This window comes from Camelus dromedarius, chromosome 19, assembly GCF_036321535.1.
Source record: "Camelus dromedarius isolate mCamDro1 chromosome 19, mCamDro1.pat, whole genome shotgun sequence".
NCBI classification, from domain to species: domain Eukaryota; kingdom Metazoa; phylum Chordata; class Mammalia; order Artiodactyla; family Camelidae; genus Camelus; species Camelus dromedarius.
This window is the reverse complement of record NC_087454.1, coordinates 25630852-25652953: the sequence shown is the minus strand read 5'-3', so window position 1 is coordinate 25652953 and position 22102 is coordinate 25630852. Positions and strand designations below refer to the sequence as shown.

Here is a 22102-nt window from a genome sequence, read left to right as displayed (position 1 = left end):
TGGGGACAGAGCATGTGGTAATTAAGGGAGAACCAGTGAGCTAGTTCCATTGTGGGCAACTGGGGCTCAATCTTGCTGGTACCCCCCGAAGAGCCTGTTGAATACACCTCAGAGAGGCAGGAAACCTGCATCTGTCCACCAATTTCCCCCTCGGTGGTGAAGGATGGCCCCAGGGACACAAATCCCCACCCACCTCCCATACAGGCTGGATGTGGTGGACTGTATCGTCCAAAGATGGCCGTGACAACACTCCCATCCCACAGACTCCTTGGCAAAGTGACCTTGCCTCTCCCCGAGCAATCCAGGGAGTCTATTCCCCCTGCACGTGGGCTGCTGGCCCTGGGACTGTTTAGATCAACAGAATACTGTGGAAGTAAGCTTCTGTGATTTCTGAAGCCATGTGTTAAGAGGCCTGGCAGCTTCCCATTTTATGCTCTTGGAGAACCTTGCTGCAAGGTAAGAAATCCACGTCCCCGGAGCCCCACGCTACGGAGGGAATCTGCCCAGCCAAGGAGTTGTCTCGGGAGCTCCAGCCCCAGCTGAGGCTATGTGAAGAGCCCAGCTACCCCCCAGATCGCAGAACTGTGAGCCAATAAATGGTTGGTGTTGTTCTAAGCCTCTAAGTTTTGGAGTGGATGGTTACACAGCAACAGCTCATGGGAACACTGGCTGGGCTTACCCTAAGCTAAGTGACCTTCCACTAGATTCCAGAGAAAGATCGGGGGCAGAAAATCAGCGAGGCAGTAAGGTACTCTGAAGAGGGGCTTGGGCAGGATGCACGGGACTGTCCACTGCAGCCACACTGACATCTGAAGCTGCCCGAGGGCTTGGGACATGGGGCCCAACAGCACCTACTGCCCTGAGACTAAACCCCTTTGAAGGGGCAGATTGAGGCCACAGGCCATCAGGCCTTCCAACGCCTTACCAGAACTCCTTTCCTCAAAGATCAGAGATTTTTTTTGTTTGTTCGTTTGTTTGCCTGCTTCAAGACGTCAAAGTTCCTTCTACTTTGGGCTCTCTAGTCCTCTCTGCTGTGTTTGAACAGCACTGGGAGGCTGGGGTCTGCTACCATCCAGCCGTGTGCCCTACGCAGCCATCTCTGCCGTTTATGGGATCCTTGCCGCATGCTGCCTGCAGGCTATGTCATGCCCGCGATCGCAGACCTTATTTAATCCCCACCAAACTGGAGTAGTATTATTATCCCCTTTTGGAATCTGAGGCACAGAGTGGTTATGTAACTTGCCCGAAGTCACACAGCTAGAAGCGGAGCCTAGGTTCAAACCTGAGAACCCGGGGCCTATGCTAGTAACACCACAGAAGCCTAAGGGAGCAGGGCTGTCCTGCTCCAGGACCAGGGGCCCAGCCAGGGCGCCCTGGCTGCAACTCCCAGCTAACTCTCCTCTGCAGGACCAGTGAGGTGAACCAGTCAGTACATCCAGCCCTGCGGTGACTATGCAGGAGTCACCAGGGGATTCCTGAGCTCTTTCTCAAGAGATCCTGATTCAGCAGGTCTAGGGTAAAGCCCAGAAATAACCAGGTTCTGGAAATGCCTGGCTGGAGCTCTCAGAGGGCCAGTCTGATCTGGGTTTCTGGCATCTCCTGCCAATCCATCCTTGCCTGTGTTTTCATTCTGCATTGAAATTTGTGTTTACCTGCAGTTATGTTAAACTTCCTCCTCGTTCTTAGATTCCTTCACCTGCAGCTCTGGCCAGCTGAGCTGCTCCGTCTGGGGTGTTGACATCACGATCCATTCAATTCAAATTACCTGTCTTTGCTGAGTCTCTCGTAGGCTGCCTGGAACACCTGATGTTGGTGACTGAGGAGGAAGGGAAAGGAGGAACAAGCAATTACCAACCAGGCGGTCAGGCCCTCTTTCTATCTCTCTATCTGCTCACATTCCCACCCCCAGTGGTTCACTTCAGGGGAAAGGTTCTGACCCTGTTCATGCCAGCTCATGAGAGCCACTGGTTAAAGTTTCAGACATTTTACAAGCTGGCTGCATTAAAAATTAAATTATATGACCATACAGTTACATTGTTTTCAGAGCAAAGGTAATGAATACTCCAAACATCACTTCCTAGTTACTTTACGTGCCACTGTTCATGCTTTTGAGGTTATTGACATCTGTTGGAGGTACATGGTGGAAATATCATGCCACTGCGTTTCTCTTCCCAACTTCACTTTTGTGACATCACATTGTAGCTTAAAATAGCCCTAGTGGGAGTATTTACACCACAAAAATGAGCAAACACTAGAGAGCCAGATGTTAAACATTTACCAGCACATCACTGCACTGACCTCCTTCTGGATGGGATGTGGGGACTGGGTGGGTGGGAGACAGTGAGGTTTTGCCCACCTTGAAAAGGAGCAAAGCAATGTCTGTGTTTCAGGGGGAACGTAATTCATAAAGTGTTCCCTGCGATCCTGTGGGCCCCTCAGACCATTGCTGAGTAGGGGTGAGGATTCAAGGCCATGGGAGCTAAGGGTAGTGGGTGGGCAGGTTACTCAGGTACCTGCCCCACATATGTACACGGAAGCTCTTGGGTCACGCTCCGAACTGGAGGCAGAAAGGGGAACACAAACCTTGTGCATAGGCATTTCTGCCTTCAGCTGGAGTTCTCAGACTGCCCAGAGCCCAGTCCGGGGGATACATTACACTCTCCCAACTGCACTGTGGTTTCAGCCAAGTCCCCATCCCCTGGGCATCCTTAAAATTAAAGGGGAGACCCTCTTGGCAAACACTAGGTCTGCTAACTGGACTAGGGCTATTAGGTGGGTTGGGATCCAGTCTAAGGCTGCAAGGGTCGTACTGCTGAGCAAAAACACCACTGACATACAGGATCCTGCGCCTTTTTTAAGTCAACACAGGAAGGAGTCTAAGGCCTTTCAGAAATTCCCCGCCCCCAGTGCAGGGGAGGAGGTGACTCCATGCAGGATGTCCAGGGCCCCAGTCAGAAGTGGATGCTGCAGTCCAGTGCCCCCAGCCCCACCCCAGAATCCTCCCAGCAGCTGTCCTCGGTGAGCCAGCCATGGTCCGGTCCCCGCTCAGGGCAGGCATTGTCCATGGCCCCCAGGCATGCTCAGGCTTTTGAGCCATGTGTGGTTCTGTCCCTCTAACCACCACCACTTTTTATTGACTGCTTGCTTTGGGACAGGCTCTGTGCTGGGACTTGACAAGAGGGCCCAGGGAAAAGGTTCCTCTTCCTTTGTTTTATTCCACGCCCATCCTCAGCAGGTGTGTTGGTGACAGGAGGTAAAAGGAGAGGTCAGTAGGGTTGGAATGGGGGGATCCACACAGAACAGCAGTCTGTGAGTCCACCTTCTCCAAGAAGCAGATACCACAGCTGGGTTAAACCAGAAAGGATGGTGTTAGGGGAGGCACCTGTGAGAGGCTGACTCAGATGCAAGTCCCATTCCAAGGGACCAAGAGGGAGGGGAGGTTGGGTGGGAGTGGCCTCAACTGCCACGCAGGCTAAGGGAGGTTAGGCTAGGTTTGGACGACTCCTAGGTCTCCGGAGAACGGACCCACCTTGGTACCCTGCTCAGTTCAGTCACTGGTTGGAACAGTGCATGGCCTGGGCACAAACTTTAGGTCTTTGGTCAATTACCTCCCTGTAGTTAGAGGTCTGCAGGGTGTACTTTCATGGTCACCACCACAATTATGGGGGAGCAGAAAGTATGCTCACATAGAAGTCAGACAGCAGAGAGAGGAGAATGGAGCAGACACACAGAGGAAGGCAGAGGGGCATGTGTGTGTGTGTGTGTGGTGTGTACATGCGCAGTATGAAGCCAGACAGATGCAGAGAAAGAAGGACTGAGGGAAACAGAAAGACAGAGAAAGAGAGAAGAACAAACACTACAGAGAAGACAGCTGTCTAGCTCCAGCTCTGGACTCTGTAAGGAGATGCTGGTCCCACCTCTGGTCCCTTTGAGACGGCCTGTTGAATCCTGACCACAAACTCCTCTTTCCGTGGGCTAGCTAATGTGGTCTCTGGTTCTCACCATGAAAAGAGCCCTCTCTGTAACATCCTCAATGCTCAACCCGAAGACCTTGGCCTGTCGTCCCAGGAGAAGCACCCCAAGATGTTAGTTAGTGAGAAGTTACCGCTTCACTCCCCTCCACGACTGGCTGGCCTGGTTCTACACTAACCTTCTAGGAGGATTCTCTTAGCAGTCTCTGCCTCTCCCAGGTTTTCTGCTCTGCTCTTTTCCACCTGGCAGGTAACTTCACATTTGTGGCTGCTGGCTTGTTTTCTAGATGTTTCACAGGTGTCTGTCCCATCTTCCAAATGAGAGGGCAGGGCAGGGACTGTTCTTGGGCTGCTTCAAATTCCAGGCTCAGCCCTCCCCTAGCTGCCCGACATTGAGCAAGTCACTTAACCTGTCTGGGCCTCTCTGTTAGTTCTTAGGAAACCTGGGAACTATGACCTACTTCAAACTTTAGCATGTGAGGCCCGCAGCCTTTCTCCATGTTACCGTCCATAGTGGTAGCAGGTACATCCCTATTCATTTGATCACCCTAGGAAATGCTTAACAATAACCCACTTAAGTTCCAGGGATATGAGAGACTGGACACCTCTCATTTTCCAGGTCAGATCTGACTATTTAGTGCCCTCTATTTACTGCTCCCTCGGGGAGATTTCAGGCAGTGACAACCTGAGTTTTACCTGAGATTAGGCCTCATATAAAAAATTACCTACATTCCAATTCTTTGTCTTCCTTAATCCTCTCTCATCAGCCTAATGAAAGAAAACCCTATATTGCTGTTTTACATGTGAAAATCTGATGGTTCATTGACTGGCTTGAGGTCGCAGGGCTGTTGAGGGGAGGATCCCTATCTCAGGGCAGCCCCCCAGCCTCTGGGCCCCCACAACAGCAGCAGTGCCAAGTGAGTCAGAGAACCCAGCTCGGTCTGCCTTCAAAGGACCATTCCTGAGATTCCTCCTTAACTGGCAGTGCCCCTTCCACCAGGGTCTTTCTGCCCCTGGTTCTGAGCAAATTCTTTAAGTTTGGTTCCCCTAGAGCTCTCCAGTACCCCAAAACCTACCTCTCAACTCAGAACAGAATGTTACAGCCGATGGGAATTCATTCCTTCAAGGATCTATTGAGCACCTACTGTAAGCCAAGTACCATTCTAGCCACTGAATATTAGTGACAACCTGATGATTAGATTTTAATCCAACGGCTCTCAACCCTGGTTGCTTTTAGAATCACTGGGGCCTTTTTGAAGTGTTACCCAGATCTTACTCCAACCAGTGAAGTCAGAATCTTTGCGGAGGGTGGGGGATGAGGCCAGCTCTCAGAATTTTATTTAAAAACTCCCTAAATGATTCTAATGTTCTCTCAGGGTTAAGAACCTCCGATCTAGGTGAAACATAGCCTCCCTCACGTTACAGAAGAGGGAACTTAGACCCATACATGAGCAGTGCTTTGCCCAAAGTCACAGATCTGAGCCTGGTTCCTCCACCTTCAAACCCCTAGTAACTCGGTCTGAAGTTAATTAGTTAAGTATTTGCTGAAGGCGCCCGTGGATGAATGTGGGGTGAGAGGCAGAGAAAGGTGGTGAGTGCAGTGGATACATATGAGATGCTTTCATTATCCACTGTTCTTCCTGAAGACGAACAGCCCAGGCAGCCAACCACGTGACTTGCCTCCGTAAAGCTGATTGGACGAGGAGAGGAAACCCGAACTAAGATCAACCAATGAGATGACCTGGCTTGGCATCTAAAATCAGGACATCAAGGGACTGAGACAGGGAGCTGCTGGGAGCTGATCCCAGAGGTCATGGGGGCTTGGGCATGGTGGCAGGCATTTGGGGTCATGTGAGCCAGTGGGCAGGGAGAGGAAGAAGGTGTGCAGAGAGAAGTAGAACAGAGCAGACACAAACCGAGAGAGGTAGAGACAGGGACTGGGCAGGTCTTGTTTCCCCTGAGAGCTGTACCCTTTCACTGAACCTCATCTTTCATAACTACTGGGCTCCTTGAAACTCAAAGGGCCTTGACCAATATAAGCACGGGGGATGGTTCACACAAAAGCCTATAGGAACCAAAGACGCTTATGTGCCCTTGACTTTGCCCACAACCCCTAACTGTGTCCCTCTGAAGCACTGAGATCCCTGTCATTCAAAGCACTCAGGCAAAGGGTTGGTGTCCACCTCTTGGAGACATTGGTAAGTTGATCTCATAGGTCCTGCTTAACCACATGATTCTGAATTTCCACAATGGGCAGGCAGAGAGGTATTTTAAGATTGTTTATTCTCCTTTTCGGCACCCAGTGCCCTGTGCCTGACACCTGGTCCCTGGCAAGGAAGCCTGTACCCCTGGGGATGGGAGTGGGGCACCCAGTAAACAAAGAACACAGAAAGTTCCTCCGGTCCCTGCCCCCCACATCACACACACATCCCTGTGGTGGGACAGTGGCAGGGGTGTGGAGACAATGGGAACCTATGAGTCACGGGGGTAGGCAGGATAATGTTTCTCCAAAAAGGCTCCCTCTGGCCATGTCCGGAGTTGCTGACGTAGGCAGCTGCCAGGCAGTGACACCTGGAATGACCCTTAGTTCTGGGCAGTTGCTCGCCCTGCCCTGGATGACCTGGGTTTTCTTTTTATCTTTTAATTCAACTTTTATTTTTAGCAAAGTGATATATGCATATAAATACTTTTTAAAAAGCCAAATAATACTACACAGACTGTAAAGGAAAACAGCAATTGCCTGCCTCACCCTTCCCCATCCCCAGTCCCCAGAGGCAACTTCTTTTAGACTTTCCAGCCCTTTCTTCCTATTTTTCTTCTAATTCTTTAAATAACATATAACTAACTTTTAATCCCATGAGTATTTTTTATTATCCTACTTTAGCTGGTAGATTATCTTTCCACTACAAAAGGTGAAGATTAGCTCCATTCCATCCCCAACACACATACTTTTCCCCCATCCCCCCAATATAGTTAGATCTCAATTCGATGTTAACATTTTAACTATGTAAATAGTCATAATGTACCTGGGTTATACCTTTTTTTCTTGTGTAACATTTTGTTTTTCATGCTTTTTGTTTGTTTGCTTAATTTTGTATGTTCCCGTCACTAATTAACTCCCAAGCCCCCTGCTATAATTGTAAAACTTCTTTCAGAAGAATCATCTATCAGTCCCATTTGTTTTTTCTTGGTGAATTGCCTTTAGAGCCAAACATCTTTCTGCTCCTGGCTGGATGGGTACTCTCTGAGAGGACTGCTGCATGGTTAGCATCCTGAAGTGTCCCTTTACCGTTGATTGGGAATTCCCTTTGCTGTCTTCCTACATCAGATTCCCTGCTTTCTGAATCCAATGCCTTCTACCTTTATTTCTTCTTTTGCTGGTGCACTTCCTTCAATAGCTTTCAGAGAAATGGTGCAAGGGAGGTAAAATTTTTGAGACTTTGTATGTCTAAAAATATCTTTATCCTACCTTCATCTTGATTGATAGCTTGGCTGGGTATCTGATTCTAGGTTGGAAATTTTTTCCTTCAGAGTTTCAAGAGTTATTTCCCTTTGTCTTCTAGTTTCCTGGCTGGTTATGGAGTAGTTCAGTGACAGTCTAATTCCTAGGTCTTTATATGTGATCTGTATTTTTTTTCCTCTGGAAACTTTTTAGAATTTCTTTATTTTCCAGTGCATTGGTTGGTGTGTTTTTTCATTCACAGAGCTGAGTCCTCAGGCTCCCCTTTAACCTAGAAGCTCATGCCCTTTGGTTCCTTTCTGTGTTTATTATGTTCTGTCTTTTTGACATGGGCCTCTTAGCTTGGTTCTCTGATTTTCTAATCTTTACTTTTTGTCACCTTACTTTCAAGAGGATTTTGGTCTCTAACCCTTCTACTGATTGAAAAGAAAGTCTTCTACTTTATTTTTATTTTGTTTCTTTTTCTTCCTTTTTATTCAGAGAATTGCAAATTTTCAGAGAAGTTGAAAAAATAGTATACCTAACACTCTTTTCCCTACCATCTAGGTCAGTACTAGAAGTACAATGTGAGCCACATACCTAATTTTAAGCTTTCCAGTAGCCACATTAAAAAGGTTAAAAGAAACAGATAAAATGAACTTTAATGTTTTACTTATTTTAAAATATTTCTATATGCAGTCAATATAAAAATTGTTAATAAGATACATTTCATTCCTTTTTTTGGTGCTAAGTCTTTGGAATTCGGTGTGTGCTTGTTCACCACCGAATTCACAGCATATCTCAATCTGAATGATGTCAAGTGCTTAGAAGCTACATGTGACAATTAGCTACTGTATTAGATAGTGCAGGACTACATTGAACAATTATTATACGTCTACCTACGAACTGCCTGTATATTTTGGCAGAATCATTTGAAAGAAATTTGTAGACCATGTTAATGGTTGATTTTTAAGTACTTTCACCTGCAGATCCTAAAATCAAGGCTATTCTGCTACATAACCACATCACCATTTTCACATCTAAGAAAGTTAACAATAATTCCCTAATATCTTTAATGTCTTGTCCATGTTCAAATTTCCCCAACTGTGCTCAAATTTTCTTTTATACTGAGATCCCATCTAGAGTCATTCAGTTGCTGGGTCTCCTTAGTCTTTTTCAACATCTATAATAGTTTTCCCTACATGGCCATTTTCAGTATCTAGGCAAGTTGTCCTGTAGAATGGCCTGCATTCTGGGTTTGTCTGATTGGTTCTTCATGATGTCATTCAATTTTATTCCTCTACCTCTTGCATTTACTGGAGCCTGGAAGTCAGATTGCGGTAAAAATTCAGATTAAATATTTTTAGCAAGGATACTACATAGCTTGCTATCATGTTTTTAATTTTCAAGAGCTATTGCTTATTCTGTGACCATCACTTCCATATAGCATCCTACTCTTGTTTCAAAGGTCACAGTATTTCTCTAGTCTCTGAGAATATTAATTATCTCAAAGAGGCAGAAAGGATTCTGCTTTCTGCATCATCTCTGAGTTAAGGTTGTTTTTGTTTTTTTTTTCCTTATTTGCTTACTCTGGGTTCTCTTTTTATAATGACGCCTCTCTTGTAATGCCCAGTGATTGTTGGTTGTCTATGCATACTTAAGACTAAGGCTCTGATTATGTGAACAGGGCTTGTGCCTAGAAGATTTGGTGACAAGCTAACTTTTTCATTGAGAAACCTTTAAACGTCAATATCTGTAGGACTCTTCTCTTGGGACAATTTCCCTAGAGAGAATCCCTGGAATTTGCTGGGGGATATAAACCTGTTTCCAATGTTCTGATGCTGAATGGGGAAGAGCTCATGGAAACTTACCGTTCAGTGTTCAGACTTGCACTTAATCCCCTGCCTCAGCTGTGTAATCCTCTCTGTTGGTAAGCCAGCCCATTCTCTGCCAGGGTGGAGAAGGCAGTGTCCAGCTGTGCAAGAAGTGGAGGGGGGGATCTGGGGTTATCACAGCTCCTTAATCCACTTCCAACCAGTCCTCTTCAGTTCTCACCCCCAGCACCACCCCTCCCCCCTTTTAGAGAGATCTGGCGTTTCCAGGTGTTGAGACGTTCAAGATACCCACAGCCTGAAGCAGTGGCTTCTTTCTGTTATCCTGCCCATCCTCTCACCCCCACCCCCAACCCCAGGCAGTTAAGGTGCAGTTTCTGCCAGGCTAAGTGATTGTCCATCCCTTTAGAGCTTCCAGAATCTTCCTGACTACTGCACACCTTCACTCTTCTTGTCCTTGTGGGCTATGCCTCATCAGGATCATCTCGGTGGGGTTTAGGAGATTGCAAAGATAAAAAGTGCTCAGTCCTACAGGCTTTCTGTTCAGCAGTGGCCCATTTTCTAGAGGTAAAAATTGAGGCCCAGAGAAATCTGAGGAGGTCCCACACCCAAATTCCAACCACACTAAGCGAGCAGCATGGCCAGAGACCTGGCAGAAGCTTCACCCCTAAAAATCTCTGTTCCGTGGCCTGGCTTCTGCGGTGCAGGGAAGCCAGGACCTTGGTTTTGACCATGATATTAGCATTCTGAAGTGGTTCCTCTACCCCAGTTACATCTCCAGACTCCAACCTTTGGGTCTGCCTACCTGCTTGCTCCCCACTGCCTTCCAGGGCCTGGCCCTCACTCTGTGTCTCTAAACTTCTCTCTTTTGCTGCTTTTATTTCTTTTCTCTTTTTATCTCACTTTCTTATTCTCAGTATCTTTTTTTTCCTTCTTTTTATCTCTCTCTCCTGTTTCTCTCTTTTCCTCCCCCACCCCAACTCTCTCTCTCCCTCTCTCTCTCTCCATCCATCCCTGACTTCTTCCTTTGGTAAATAAGGACTTTTCAATCTACACCAGCAGTTCTCAGTCAGGGCTGAGTTTCCCAGCTCCCCCAGGAAACACCTGCAGCTGTGGAGGGGGCTGGTGCTGACACCTGGTGGGTAGAGGCCAGGGGTGCTGCCAAACATCCTACGATGCACAGGGCGGCCTGAACGACAAAGGATCATCCAGCCCAAAATGTCAGTAGTGCTGAGGATGAGAAAGCCTGGTCCCCTGTAACCTCTACTGCACACATCATCTCTAGTTCCTCTCAGAGAAAACAGCAGTGGAGAACAGAGGCCCGAGAGGGAGCCACTGCCAGCAGCCGGCTGTGATGAGCAGCCCAGGCTGTGGGCGGGATGCAGCCTTGGGAATCTGGTGTCGGTTTTGGCCTTGTCAGGGTCAGTCAGGGTCAGTCTGGTGGGAAAGCTCTCCTTAGTCCCTTCAGGTGCTGCCGCCAGGTGTTTACCTGACTGCGGGACCACCCTGGTCCTGGCTCAGGAGCAAGTAATGAAAACACAGTCGGCCCACTGCCCACTCCAGACTGGCCTCTCACCACCGCTGTGAAGGAGGGGTAGCTCCTTCTCCTTCTCCTTCCTCCTGGGCCTGTTCTACAGGCATGCCAGAAACCCTCCGAGAATCAGTGTGCCATGTGATGGAGGGGGCAGGGGGACAGGCAAGGGCCGGCTGCCTTCCCTGCCTGTAACCCTACACTACCAGAGCCTCCACAGGCTGTGTCTATTCCCTGAAGTTGGTAGAAATAGGGGAGGGTTGTGGGGCAGGACTGGGGGGATCCTGAGAGTCTGCATTTCTGAGAAGTTCCCATGTCGTGCTGCTGTCCGTGAACCGCACTTTGAGTGGCTTTGAGGCCCTAGGGGGCCTCAGAGTCCCTCTAGGAGTCCATCTGTCCACTCTCCTGTTCTGTCTGCATGTGGCCCCAGAGCCTGGCTCCTTAATCCAGGAAGGCAGGTCCTTTTTCCTTGCAGCCTCCCAGGACAGCATCCAAGATCAAGGCTCAGTTCATCCCAGAGGCGCCACATTACAAACCTGGCAACTGTGCCCTGTATGCCCTGTCCCTGCCGCCAGCCACCACCTCCTTCCGTCCTGGGCCGATTCTCCATCTTGGCATTGGCGGCTGCTGTGACGCCCTTGGACTAGAGCCACCCCTTGAACTCTGTGTTTTGCCAGAGTTAATTGACTTTAAAACACAAAAGCTGTGTGTGTGTAGGGGGTGCTCCCTGGGCGGGTGTGTTTAGGAAGGTTATGTCATAAAAGTGAACACAGCCTTGTCTGCAGGGGTCTCCTTGTTGTATGGTGTGTGTATATGTGTGTGTGTGTGTCTGTCCATCCTCCGGTCCTTTGGTGTTGATGTTCGGGTGTGCATGGCAGGGCCTCCAACAGCCGCGCGATGCTGTGTGTGTGTGTGTGTGTGTGTGGAATGGGGATGGAAAGGCAGGAAGGAAAGGCCAAGGCACCGGCAGCTTCATCCCTGGGCCTCCCCTTTCTCCTGCACTGGATAAACATCTTGTTTGTCCACCAGATAGTAGCCCTGAGGCTTACACTCCTCCTCCTGCCCCACTCCCTACCCCCAGGGCTCAGGACTGGCTAGACCTGCACAGGAAGTCTGGCTGAACCGTAATCCGGCATGGAAAATGCCAAGAAGGAAGGCGCCATGCCAGGCCTGTTGACGGACTGGGCGGGCAGCACCGAGACCAGATGTACCTTCATAGCTCGGAGGCTCAGACCGCAGCCTCCTCACCGCGCTGCTCCCACCTCCGTGGCGCCACCCGGAGCACAATGGGGCCATTTCAGAGTAAAATCTCAGTGAAATCCGTCTGCCCAGGAGGAGTTCTCAAACTCAGCCGGGAAGGCTCTGGGGCTTCTAGTAAAGTGGAACTCTAGTGCCCCATCTTCTCTGCCAGGGTCTGTGGTGACCAGGTGGAGGGCAGGGGACACAGCAGCCTCACAGTTCGAATCCCCTCCCATCAGAGACATCTAGCAAAGGCAGGGGCAAAAGAGAGTGAGCTCCGTTGCTGGAGATGTGACCTGTTCACTTCGAGCTGCTGAGGTTACATATGTCAAACTCTTCATTCCTCTGCCTCCAGGCTGACTGAACTGCGAAGAAAACAAATGCTCCTAGTTTAAAGAGTCCTAGAAAAGTCAACTTTGCAGCTTCTCCACATCCCCAGCTCAGTCAGGACTTCCCTTCCTCTGTCTCTCATTTGGACAGTGATAATTCCTGGGCATAGCTTCTAGTTTCCATGTTTATGAACGAATAGGAGGTGGCTTTTGTCTGTTCCTGGAACAGACAGTGACTAAGGTCATGCAAGTGACAGAAGGGTGTTTTCCAAATGTTATTGGAATTGAACCCCATTCAGGGTCCCTTCCTGCCCACCCCTTGGCCCTCCCCAGCATGGAGGCCCCTAGGGCTCAAACAGGGGCCATGGGACACATCCAGGAAGATGCCAAAGCCTGTTCTCTCTCTCCCTGTCTGGGAGTCAAGACAGTTGTGTGTGTTGGCGGGTGAGGGGCAATGATCCTCTGCTTCTTGGCCTGTGGGCTGGAACATCTGGCAGTCAGCCCCAATTCTCCCCTCTCCCCTGGCCCTCTGGTGTCTTCAGTCACTGTATGCATTCCTAGTCCTGCCAGTTCCTGCTCCCTTGGTAGCCAGACATGGATCAGGGCCTGTGAGGCTGAGAAGAAACAGTGCCAAGGGGGTGGGGCTCACTCCCTGTCCTGGTTACCAAAGAGGACACAACCCCTGGTGAGGCTGTCACCCCAATAGCCTCGGAGGGCACAGCAGGACCAAGCCTCTGAGTCAGGTGAAGTCTGGAGCCCAACCAGACCTCACCTGGCAGCTCAACCCCAAGGTCTTTCCTGACTCATCGCTGAGTCTGGGTCTCCACAGTCCTTGGAGTTTGGACTGTGTTTTTGGCATTTATTGAGATTTGGTCTTGAATGTTTTTAAGACTTCCTCTGAATGCACATGGATGTCTCCCTGCATGTGTTTCTGCACGTGCACACACATAACAGAGAGAGAGAAATGCAGAGAGGGAGAGAAACGAATAGAGGCAGCAAGACAGTGGCAGGGACGCAGGGAGACATGGATACCCTAGCAGAGATCCCCGGAGAAGAAAAACTGTTTTTCCCCCTCAGACTGTATCTCTCCCCTCAGCAGGGCTGTGTCTCCCCTCAGACCAGGGCTCCCTGAGGACAGGGCTGTGTCTCCCCTCAGACTGGGGTCCCTGAGGACGGGGCTGTGTCTCCCCATTCAGACTGGGGCTCCCTGAGGACAGGGCTGTGTCTCCCCCTCAGACTGGGGTCCCTGAGGACGGGGCTGTGTCTCCCCCTCAGGCAGGGCCTCCCTGAGAAGCTGGCCCACTCTGGAATGAGGAACCACAAGCACTCCCTGTATGGATACCATGAGTGTGTGGTGAGCCTACTTTCCCTAAGTCTTCAGAGGCTTCTGCAGTAACGCCCAGGGAATGCTCCTTGTTTCTAGGCCGGAGTTCAGGGAAGTCCAGTCCGGGTCTCCTCATTAACAGAGACAATTTGGATGGACTCGAGGCCTGGGACTCCCCACAGGCCCGCCTGGCCCTGGCCCGCTACCTCCTGCCCTTCCTCCTCTTCCTTCCCTCTTCCCCTCCCTCTGCTGTGGGCAGAGAGGGTTGGAATCAGATCTGCAGCCCAAGGCAGCACCCAACAGAGCAGTCCTCCTCCTGGGGTGTCAGCAAACCCAACTCCCAGGCACCAGCGATGGGCGCGAGGGGCGGCCTGCCTGGCCTCCCAGGTAAACAGCCTCCCTGTGCTCACTGGACCTATGTGGATGCAGAAGGGCAGGCCCCTCCTTGCCTGTCAATGATGCCTCCTTGGAGGAGGATGAGGAAGACGGATCCAGGAATCAGGAAAGATATGGATGAGAAAGACAAGGGGTATGAAGGAAACAGAGGACAAATCATGAGAAGGATGGTATATCGGCACAGCAACTATAAAATTGGATGAAGTGGGCTTTTAATCATCTGTCTTGCCATTTTTGCTTTATCACAGGATGAACAGAACGCCCACTAGAATTTCAGTTTCTTGAAGGCTGGGCGCTAAGCTTTGTTGGCTGTTGCATCCTGTGTATCTAGATGCCTGGCACATAGTAGGTGCTCAATTAATATTTGTTGATTGAGTGACAGATCCTCAGCTGGTGTGGTTTCATGGACTTCGGCCCCTTGTATCATGTTGCTGACAGTTACCGGAGTTTCCTCTGCTCTCCACCCCTACCCGACTCACTCACCCCAGGCGCTGTGTAGGGTGGGCCTGGCGGCCATGAGACCTGCATTCCAGAGATGACTCTGCTTCTCTCGAGGTGTGTGATTATGTAAGTCTCTGCTCCCCCCGTCTCAGTTTTTCCATCTGTGAAATGAGGAGAATGGATTAGTGTAGTGTCTTTCAAAGACCTTTCCTCTAGCCGCTCAAGCAGTGGAGCCCTTTCTTCAAAAGAAATCTTAAGAGAAAGGATTAGCAGACACTAACTACTACATATAAAATAGATAAATAGCAATGCCCCACTGTACAGCACAGGGAACTATATTCAATATCTTGTAATGGCCTAGAATGAAAAAGAATATGAGAAGGAATATGTATGTATGTATGTGTATAACTGAATCACTGTGCTGTACACTAGAAATTAACACAACATTGTTCAATTTAAGAAAAATTTTTTTAAAAAGAAAAAGCTCAAAATATAGAAGAGCTGATTCTAGAAGGTCTCTAAAGGAGGAGGGGAGAGAGGAGCTGGACGCCAGTCCCCTTCCTTCGCACCCTTCTCCTCACAGGTTCCCTGGAGCCCCCTCTAGGGACCCAATAAGCCCTGCTGAGCCCAGTTTGAGAACCCCCGAAGGGCTGTTTTCTCAGAATTCTAAGATCCTGAGGAAGGAGAGAGGAGAAAGCCCAAAAGGTTGGGGCTGACCGTGTCTGCCCACAGGGCCCAGGGGAGTCAGGGTGGATTTCATCGTAACTCAGTCCCCAGGGAGGCCAGAGTGAGGGGCTCCAGTGATTCTGAGGTGGGGCCGAATGTGGGTGTTTGTGGTGGGAGATGGGGGGGCTCCTTCAGCATCAAGCCCAGCCCCAGCTCAGGAAACCCAGGAACAACCAGTTTCAGTCAAAGTTACATACCCTGAAAGCAGACAAACCTCTCTGTGGAGGAGGGAGTCTGGGAGGGTCCTGGCAGCCGGGAGCTCTGAGAAGTCTGGGGAGGTGGACCCCCTCTCCACCTCTGCAGACCTCAAGCTCCAACCTGCCAGCAGATCATCACATGGGTGCCACCGCCCCCTTGTGGTCATGCCCACAGCTGCGCTGAAACATCTGTCCCTCAGGGATGCTCCAAGTGCCTTGGAGATGAACACCCCCCAAAGGCCAGATTCTCTCAGGCTGGGGTCTGGCCTGGGGAACTCCGGGTATCTCTGCCTCTGGCTTCACTTTTTCACTCAGGCTGAGCTTCCCAGAAAACGAAACACCAAAAACCAAAGCCATGTGGTATGTTGTACCCACCTCGGGGCTGGGAATCTAAAGATGAGACTGGGGCTTGAATACTGTGGCCTCCAAAATGCTGTGTGACCTGGGGGAGTCAGATAACCTCTCTGAGCCTCTGCATACTTGTCTATAAAATGAGAATAGTAGTTCCTGCCCTGCGAGCCTAGGAGCTATTGTGAGGGTTTGTGAAACACCCTTTGCATAAAGCTCTGGGCACATACAAAGGGTCCAAAACAGAGAGTCATGGTCAAGAGGGGAGCAGAAAGGGGTGGGGCTGGGAGGGACTAGTCTAGAGAAAGCAGTGCTGGGAGGTTTGCAGGAGACAACTGTGAAAAGAAGAGCGGGAAGGAGAAACACAACCCCGGGTGCCCAGAGAGAGGCCCCAGGATTCCCTACCCCTTTGCCTTGAACAAACTCATCTTGTCTGCAGAGCTCCTTATAGCCCTCAATTCCCCCAGGAGCCTCGGCCCGTGCCTCCAGTCCTTCCTGGGGAGCCTCACACTGACCCCACAGCAGGACACTGTCATGGAGCCTCCGAGCCCTCACATTTGCTGAACAATTGATACACAGGTGCCATTGCGTTTATCCTTCCCAGCCCTGAGGTACATAGAATGAAGATGGCCTTTCCTCTAGTTTCCAATGACAGGTTCCTCATTTCCATCGGACACCACACCTTGAACATTTATATTTCTAGCAACAGTCTCTTCCATGGCAATCTAGGCTCTCTTCAAACTCTCCCAGCCACTACCATTCATTACCCAATTCCAAAGCCATGTCCACATTTTTGGGTACCTGTTGCAGCAGCACCCCAGGACCACCAGAAGCGAGGGGAGGGCCACAGATTCTCCCTCACAGCCCTCGACCCTGCCCATACGCACTCTCAGACTCATTTCTGTGGTTTTAAGCCACCAGTTCGTGGTTACCATGTTACAGAAGCCCTAGCAAATGAATACACACCATTGCATCCTCTCCCTGGTTCTGCTCCGGCCCCAGGACAGCCCCTCCCCGCATGCTCTGCCCCAACTCTCTTCTTCCATCTCTCCAGCTGCCTCCATTTCCTCCTGTGACCTCCCTCCTTGCATCTCTGCAGTGGTCCTAAATAGATTCTCAGTCCCCTCAAGGCTGCATGAGTCGGGTCCCATTGGTCTCTTGACAGTACCAATCATAGCTCGCATGTCCCGCCCTTATCATGTGGCAGGCTAGGGGTTAGACGCCTTACGTGCACTCTCTCATTGAATCCCCACATGAGGTAAGTACCAACATTATCCTAGTTTTCCAGGGGGAACTGACCTTCAGAGAGGCTAAGTAACCTGCCAAAGTCACACAGCAGGAACACTGGACCCGGGCAGGTCTCAGTGGAAAGTCCATGCTGGTAACTCCTGTACTTCCTGGCTTCCCACACGTCCTGCTTCTCTCAGAGTCATCATTTCCACTTGAATAGCCTGAGGTCTCTTCAAGTTCACAGTATCTAGAACAAGCTTGACATCCCCGCCCCAGCAACCCTCCCCTTTTACCCCACCTGCCAACACACATAGCAGTTCTTTCTGCCACTTCCTGTAATGGGCTCAGAATCCCCTGGGCTGGAGACATGGCTTCTCCCCAGCCTTGCTCCAAGGTCTCCTAGGGTTTGGAAAAGACAACGGTGATTTTTCCTCTAGGGGATCCCTGTACTTTTTTAATTTTTAAATTTTACTTACTGATTGATTTTTTAAATTTTAAAACAGTAGTATTCACTTTTTTTGGTGTACAGTTTTATGAATTTTAACACATGCCTAGATTCTTAATTTTTTATTGAGGTGTAATTGACATATAACATTATATAAGCTTCACGTGTACATGATAATTTAGTATGTATGTAAATTGCAAAATGATCACCATAGAAAGTCTAGTTAACATCTGTAACCGTACATAGTTACAAAATTTTTTTTCTTATGAGAACTTGTAAGATCTACTCTCTTAGCAACTTTCACATATGCAACACAGTTTTATTAACAATAGTCACCATGCTATACATTACATCCCCAGGACTTTATTTTATAACTGAAAGTTTGTACCTTTTGACCCCTTCACCCATGTCACCCACTCTCCACCCCCTGCCTCTGGCAACCACCAGTCTGTTCTCTGTATCTATGAGCCTGGTTTTTTTTTTGAAAAAAAATTTCCTTTTTTGGTTTTGTTTTGTTTTTAGATTCCACATATAAATGATATCATCCTTTTTTTTTCCTTCTGTAACTTATTTCACTTAGCACGATGCCCTCAAGGTCCATCTATATTGTCATAAATGGAAATTTTCCTTTTTTTAATAGTTGAATAATATTCTTTGTGTATATACCGCATTTTCTTTATCCATTCATCCATCAATAGACACTTAAGTTGTTTCCATATCTTGGTTATTTAAATAATACTTCAATGAACATGGGGATGCATATATCTTTTCAAGTTAGTGTTTTTGTTTCCTTCAGAAAAGACGTGGTCTTGCAGGGTCTTTTGTAAGTTTTTTGAAAAACATCCACACTGCTTACTATAGTGGCTGCACCAATTTACATTCCTACCAACAGGGCATAAGGGCTCCCTTTTCACCACATCTTTGCCAGCACTTGTTGCTTCTTGTCTTTTTGACAATAGCTATTCTGACAGGTGTGAGGTGATATATCACTGTGGTTTTGATTTGCATTTCCCTGCTGATTAGTGATGTTGAGCTTTTTCTTGTTTCAACCTTTTCATGTTGGCCATCTGTATGTTTTCTTTGGAGTAATGTCTACTGAGATCCTCTGCTCATTTTTTAGTTGGATTGCTAGTTTGTTCATTTTTTGCTATTGAGTTGTATGAATTCTTTATATATTTTTGGATATTAATGTCTTATAAGGTATAAGATTTGCAAATATCTTCTCCCATTCAGTAGGTTGCCTTTTCATTTTGTTGATGGTTTCCTTTGCTGTGTGGAAGCTTTTCAGTTTGATGTAGTCCCACTTTATTTTTGCTTTTATTGCCTTGGCTTTTGGTGTCAAATCCAAAATACCCCATTATATTAATGTCAGAGAGCTTACCACTTATGGTTTTCTTCTAGGAATTTTATGGGTTCAGGTCTCCCATTCAAGCCTTTAACCCATTTTGAGATAATGTTTGTGTGTGGTATGAGATACAGTCCAGCTTTATTCTTTTGCATGTGGTTGTCCAGCTTTCCCAACACCTTTTATTGAAGAGATTGTCTTTCTTGTATATTCTTGGCCCCTTTGTTGTAAATTAATTGACCATATATAAGTGGGTTTATTTCTGGGCTCTCTACTCTGTTCTGTTGATTTTGCTCTAGGATTCTGTTTCATGATTTTATGCCGATATCGTATTATTTTGGTTACTTTTGTAGTTATTTTGATAGCTTCGTAATACAGTTTGAAATCAAGGAGTGTGATGCCTCTAATCTTTCTCAAGATTGCTTGGCCCATTTGGGGTCTTTTATGGATCCATACAAATTTTAGGATTGTTTGTTCTATTTCTACGAAAAAATGCTGTTGGCATTTTGATAGGGATCGCACTGAATCTGTAAATTGCTTTGGGTAGTATGGACATTTCAATCTTAATTCTTTCAACCCATGAACATGAAATATCCTTCCATTTGCTTGTGTCTTCTTCAGTTTCCTTCATCAGTGTCATGGTTTTCAGCATACAGGTCTTTTACTTCCTTGGTTAAAATTTTTTCCCAGGTATTTTATTCTTTTCGATACAATTGTAAATGGAGTTTTTTCTTAATTTCTCTTTCTGACAGTTTGTTATTAGTGTATAGAAACACTACTGTTTATTGATTTTGTATCCTGCAACTATACCGAATTCACTTATTAGATCTCACAGTTTTTTTGGGTGGAGTCTTAAGGGTTTTCTGTGTATAATATCACATCATCTGCAAACAGGGACAGTTTTACTTCTCCCTTTCCAATTTGAATGCCTTTTTTTGCTTGCTTAATGCTCCAGCTAGGACTTTCAATACTATGTTGAATGAAAGTAGTGGGAGTGAGCATTCTTGTCTTGTTCCTGATCTTAGAGGAAAAGCTTTCAGCTTTTCACGGCTGTATAAGATGTTAGCTATAGGCTTGTTATAGACGGCCTTTATTATGTTGAGATGCATTCCCTCTACACCCACTTTGTTGAAAGTCTTTATCATAAATGGATATCTAATTTTGTCAAATGCTTTTCCTGTATCTATTGAAATGATCATATGAATGTCTACGTTTTGTAATCATCACCTTAAACAGGATACAGGATAATTTCAATGTCCTAAAGAACGCTCACCTCTGGAAACCACTGATCTGTTTTCAGTCCTTCATTTGTTCCCTGTGGCTGCTATAACAAATCACCACAAACTTGGTGGCTTAACGCAACAGAAACCTATTCTCTCCCAGTTCTAGAGGCCAGAAGTCCATAATCAGTATCACTGGGCTGAAATCAAGGTGCTAGCAGGGCTGCCTTCCTTCTGGAGGCTCTAGGGGAGACTCTCTGCTTCTTGCTTCTTCAAGCTTCTGATGGCTGCCAGCATCCCTTGGCTGCAGCCACATTAATCCAATCTTCAAGGCCAGCATCATCCAATCTCCCTCTGTTCCACCTTCATATAGTGTTTTAGTCTATGTGAAACCTCCTTCTGCCTCTCTTTGATTGCATTTAGGGCTCACTTGGATAATCCAGGATCATCACCCCATATCAGGAACTTTAACTTAATCACATCTGCAAAATACTTTTTTGCTGGGTGAGTTAACATTCACAGGTGCCAGGGATTAGGCGGTGGCTGGCTACCTTTTAGGAGTGCCACAGCCTAGCCTACCACATATCCCTACCATCCATTCCAGAGGTCGTATACAGTCGTGTAACCTTTTGAGACTAGCTTCTGTCACTTGGCATAATGCCTTTGAGATCCAGCCAATTTGTTGCATTCATCAATAGTTCATTTTTTTTAATGGTGAGTAGCATTCCATCGTATGGATAGATCAGAGTTTGTTTATCTGTTCACCAGCTGAAGAACATTTGGATTATTTCCAATCTGGGTGATTATGATTGTGCTACTATAAATATCCGTGGATAGGCTTTTTTTATAGAAACACACATTTTCATTTCACTAGAGAATATCTCTAGGAGTAGGATTGCTAGGTTATGTGGTAAATGTATGTGTAACTAAGAGAAAGTGACAAACCATTTTCTGGAGGAACTGTACCGTCTGGCATTCCCATCAGCAGTGCAGGAGAGTTCCAGTCGCTCCACATCCTTGCCAGCACTTGGTATTTCTAGTATTAACATTTTTAAACCATTTTAATATATAATGATATGTCATTGTGGTTTTAATTTTGTATTTTCCTAATGACTAAGAATGTTGAGCATCTTTTCGTGTGTGTGTGTTTCCTATCTGTGTATTTTCTTTGGTGAAGTGTCTGCTCAAACTATTTTGTCTGTTTTTAAAATTAGGTTGTCTTAATGTTGAGTTTTGAGGATTCTTTATATATTCTTGATACAAGTCCTTTGTCAGATATATGGTTGCCATATATTTTCTCTCATTCTGTGGCTTAAATTTTCATTCTTCTTACTTTGTCCTTACCAGAGCAAAAGTTTTAAATTTCACTGAAGGTAAATTTATCTTTTTCTTTTTGAATCATGCTTTTGGTGTCATACCTAAGAACTCTTGCCAAACTCAAAATCACAAAGATTGTCTCTTTCCTTATAAGAATTTTGTTGCTCTACATTTTATATTTGGGCCCATGGGTCATTCTAGGTTAATTTTTATATACAGTATGAGCATACAGATTGAGTTTTTTAAAAAAAATAAAATGGAGTTCCAGTTGTCCCAGCACCATTTGTTGAAAATATACCACTGAATTGTTCTTACATCTTTGTCAAAAATCAATTGATCATATTTGTGTGAGTCTCTTTTGGACTCTCTGCTTTGCTCCACTGAGCTATATGTCTATTCTTTCCCCAGTACCACACTATCTTGATTAATTTAGTTTACAGTATGTCTTAAAATAATGTAATGCAAATCCTGTGATTTTGATTTTTCATTTCAAAATTGTTTTGGCAATTCAAATTTCTTTACCTTCACGTATAAGTTTTGGAATCAACTTGTCTGTATCTACAAAGAATCTTGTTTGTGTCTTTCCAATTGTATATTCAAATTCATCTGGAGATAATATCAGAAGTTAACATCAGAAGTTTACAACTTGATATTCTTTTGAATGAGAGTCTTGACCCTAAATCCAGCACTACATCTCCTTATGGCCCCATGTCACTGTCTTTGGCAACACCTTGTGCAGTCACCAGGTCCTATTAATTCATTCTTCCATTAA

General features: G+C 47.0%; 1 long non-coding RNA gene across 1 annotated transcript in view; it reads right to left on the bottom strand.

The window, feature by feature from the left end:
- Positions 1-1563: 1563 nt before the first annotated feature.
- LOC105086726 (uncharacterized) overlaps positions 1564-22102 on the bottom strand; it is a 49395-nt gene continuing 28856 nt past the window's right edge. The window contains exons 3-6 of the long non-coding RNA XR_836949.3: positions 14545-14663; positions 11985-12377; positions 9282-9385; positions 1564-1816 (exon numbers count right to left, since the gene is read on the bottom strand). This is a non-coding gene — a long non-coding RNA (uncharacterized LOC105086726). The remainder of the gene's footprint in view (positions 1817-9281; positions 9386-11984; positions 12378-14544; positions 14664-22102) is intronic.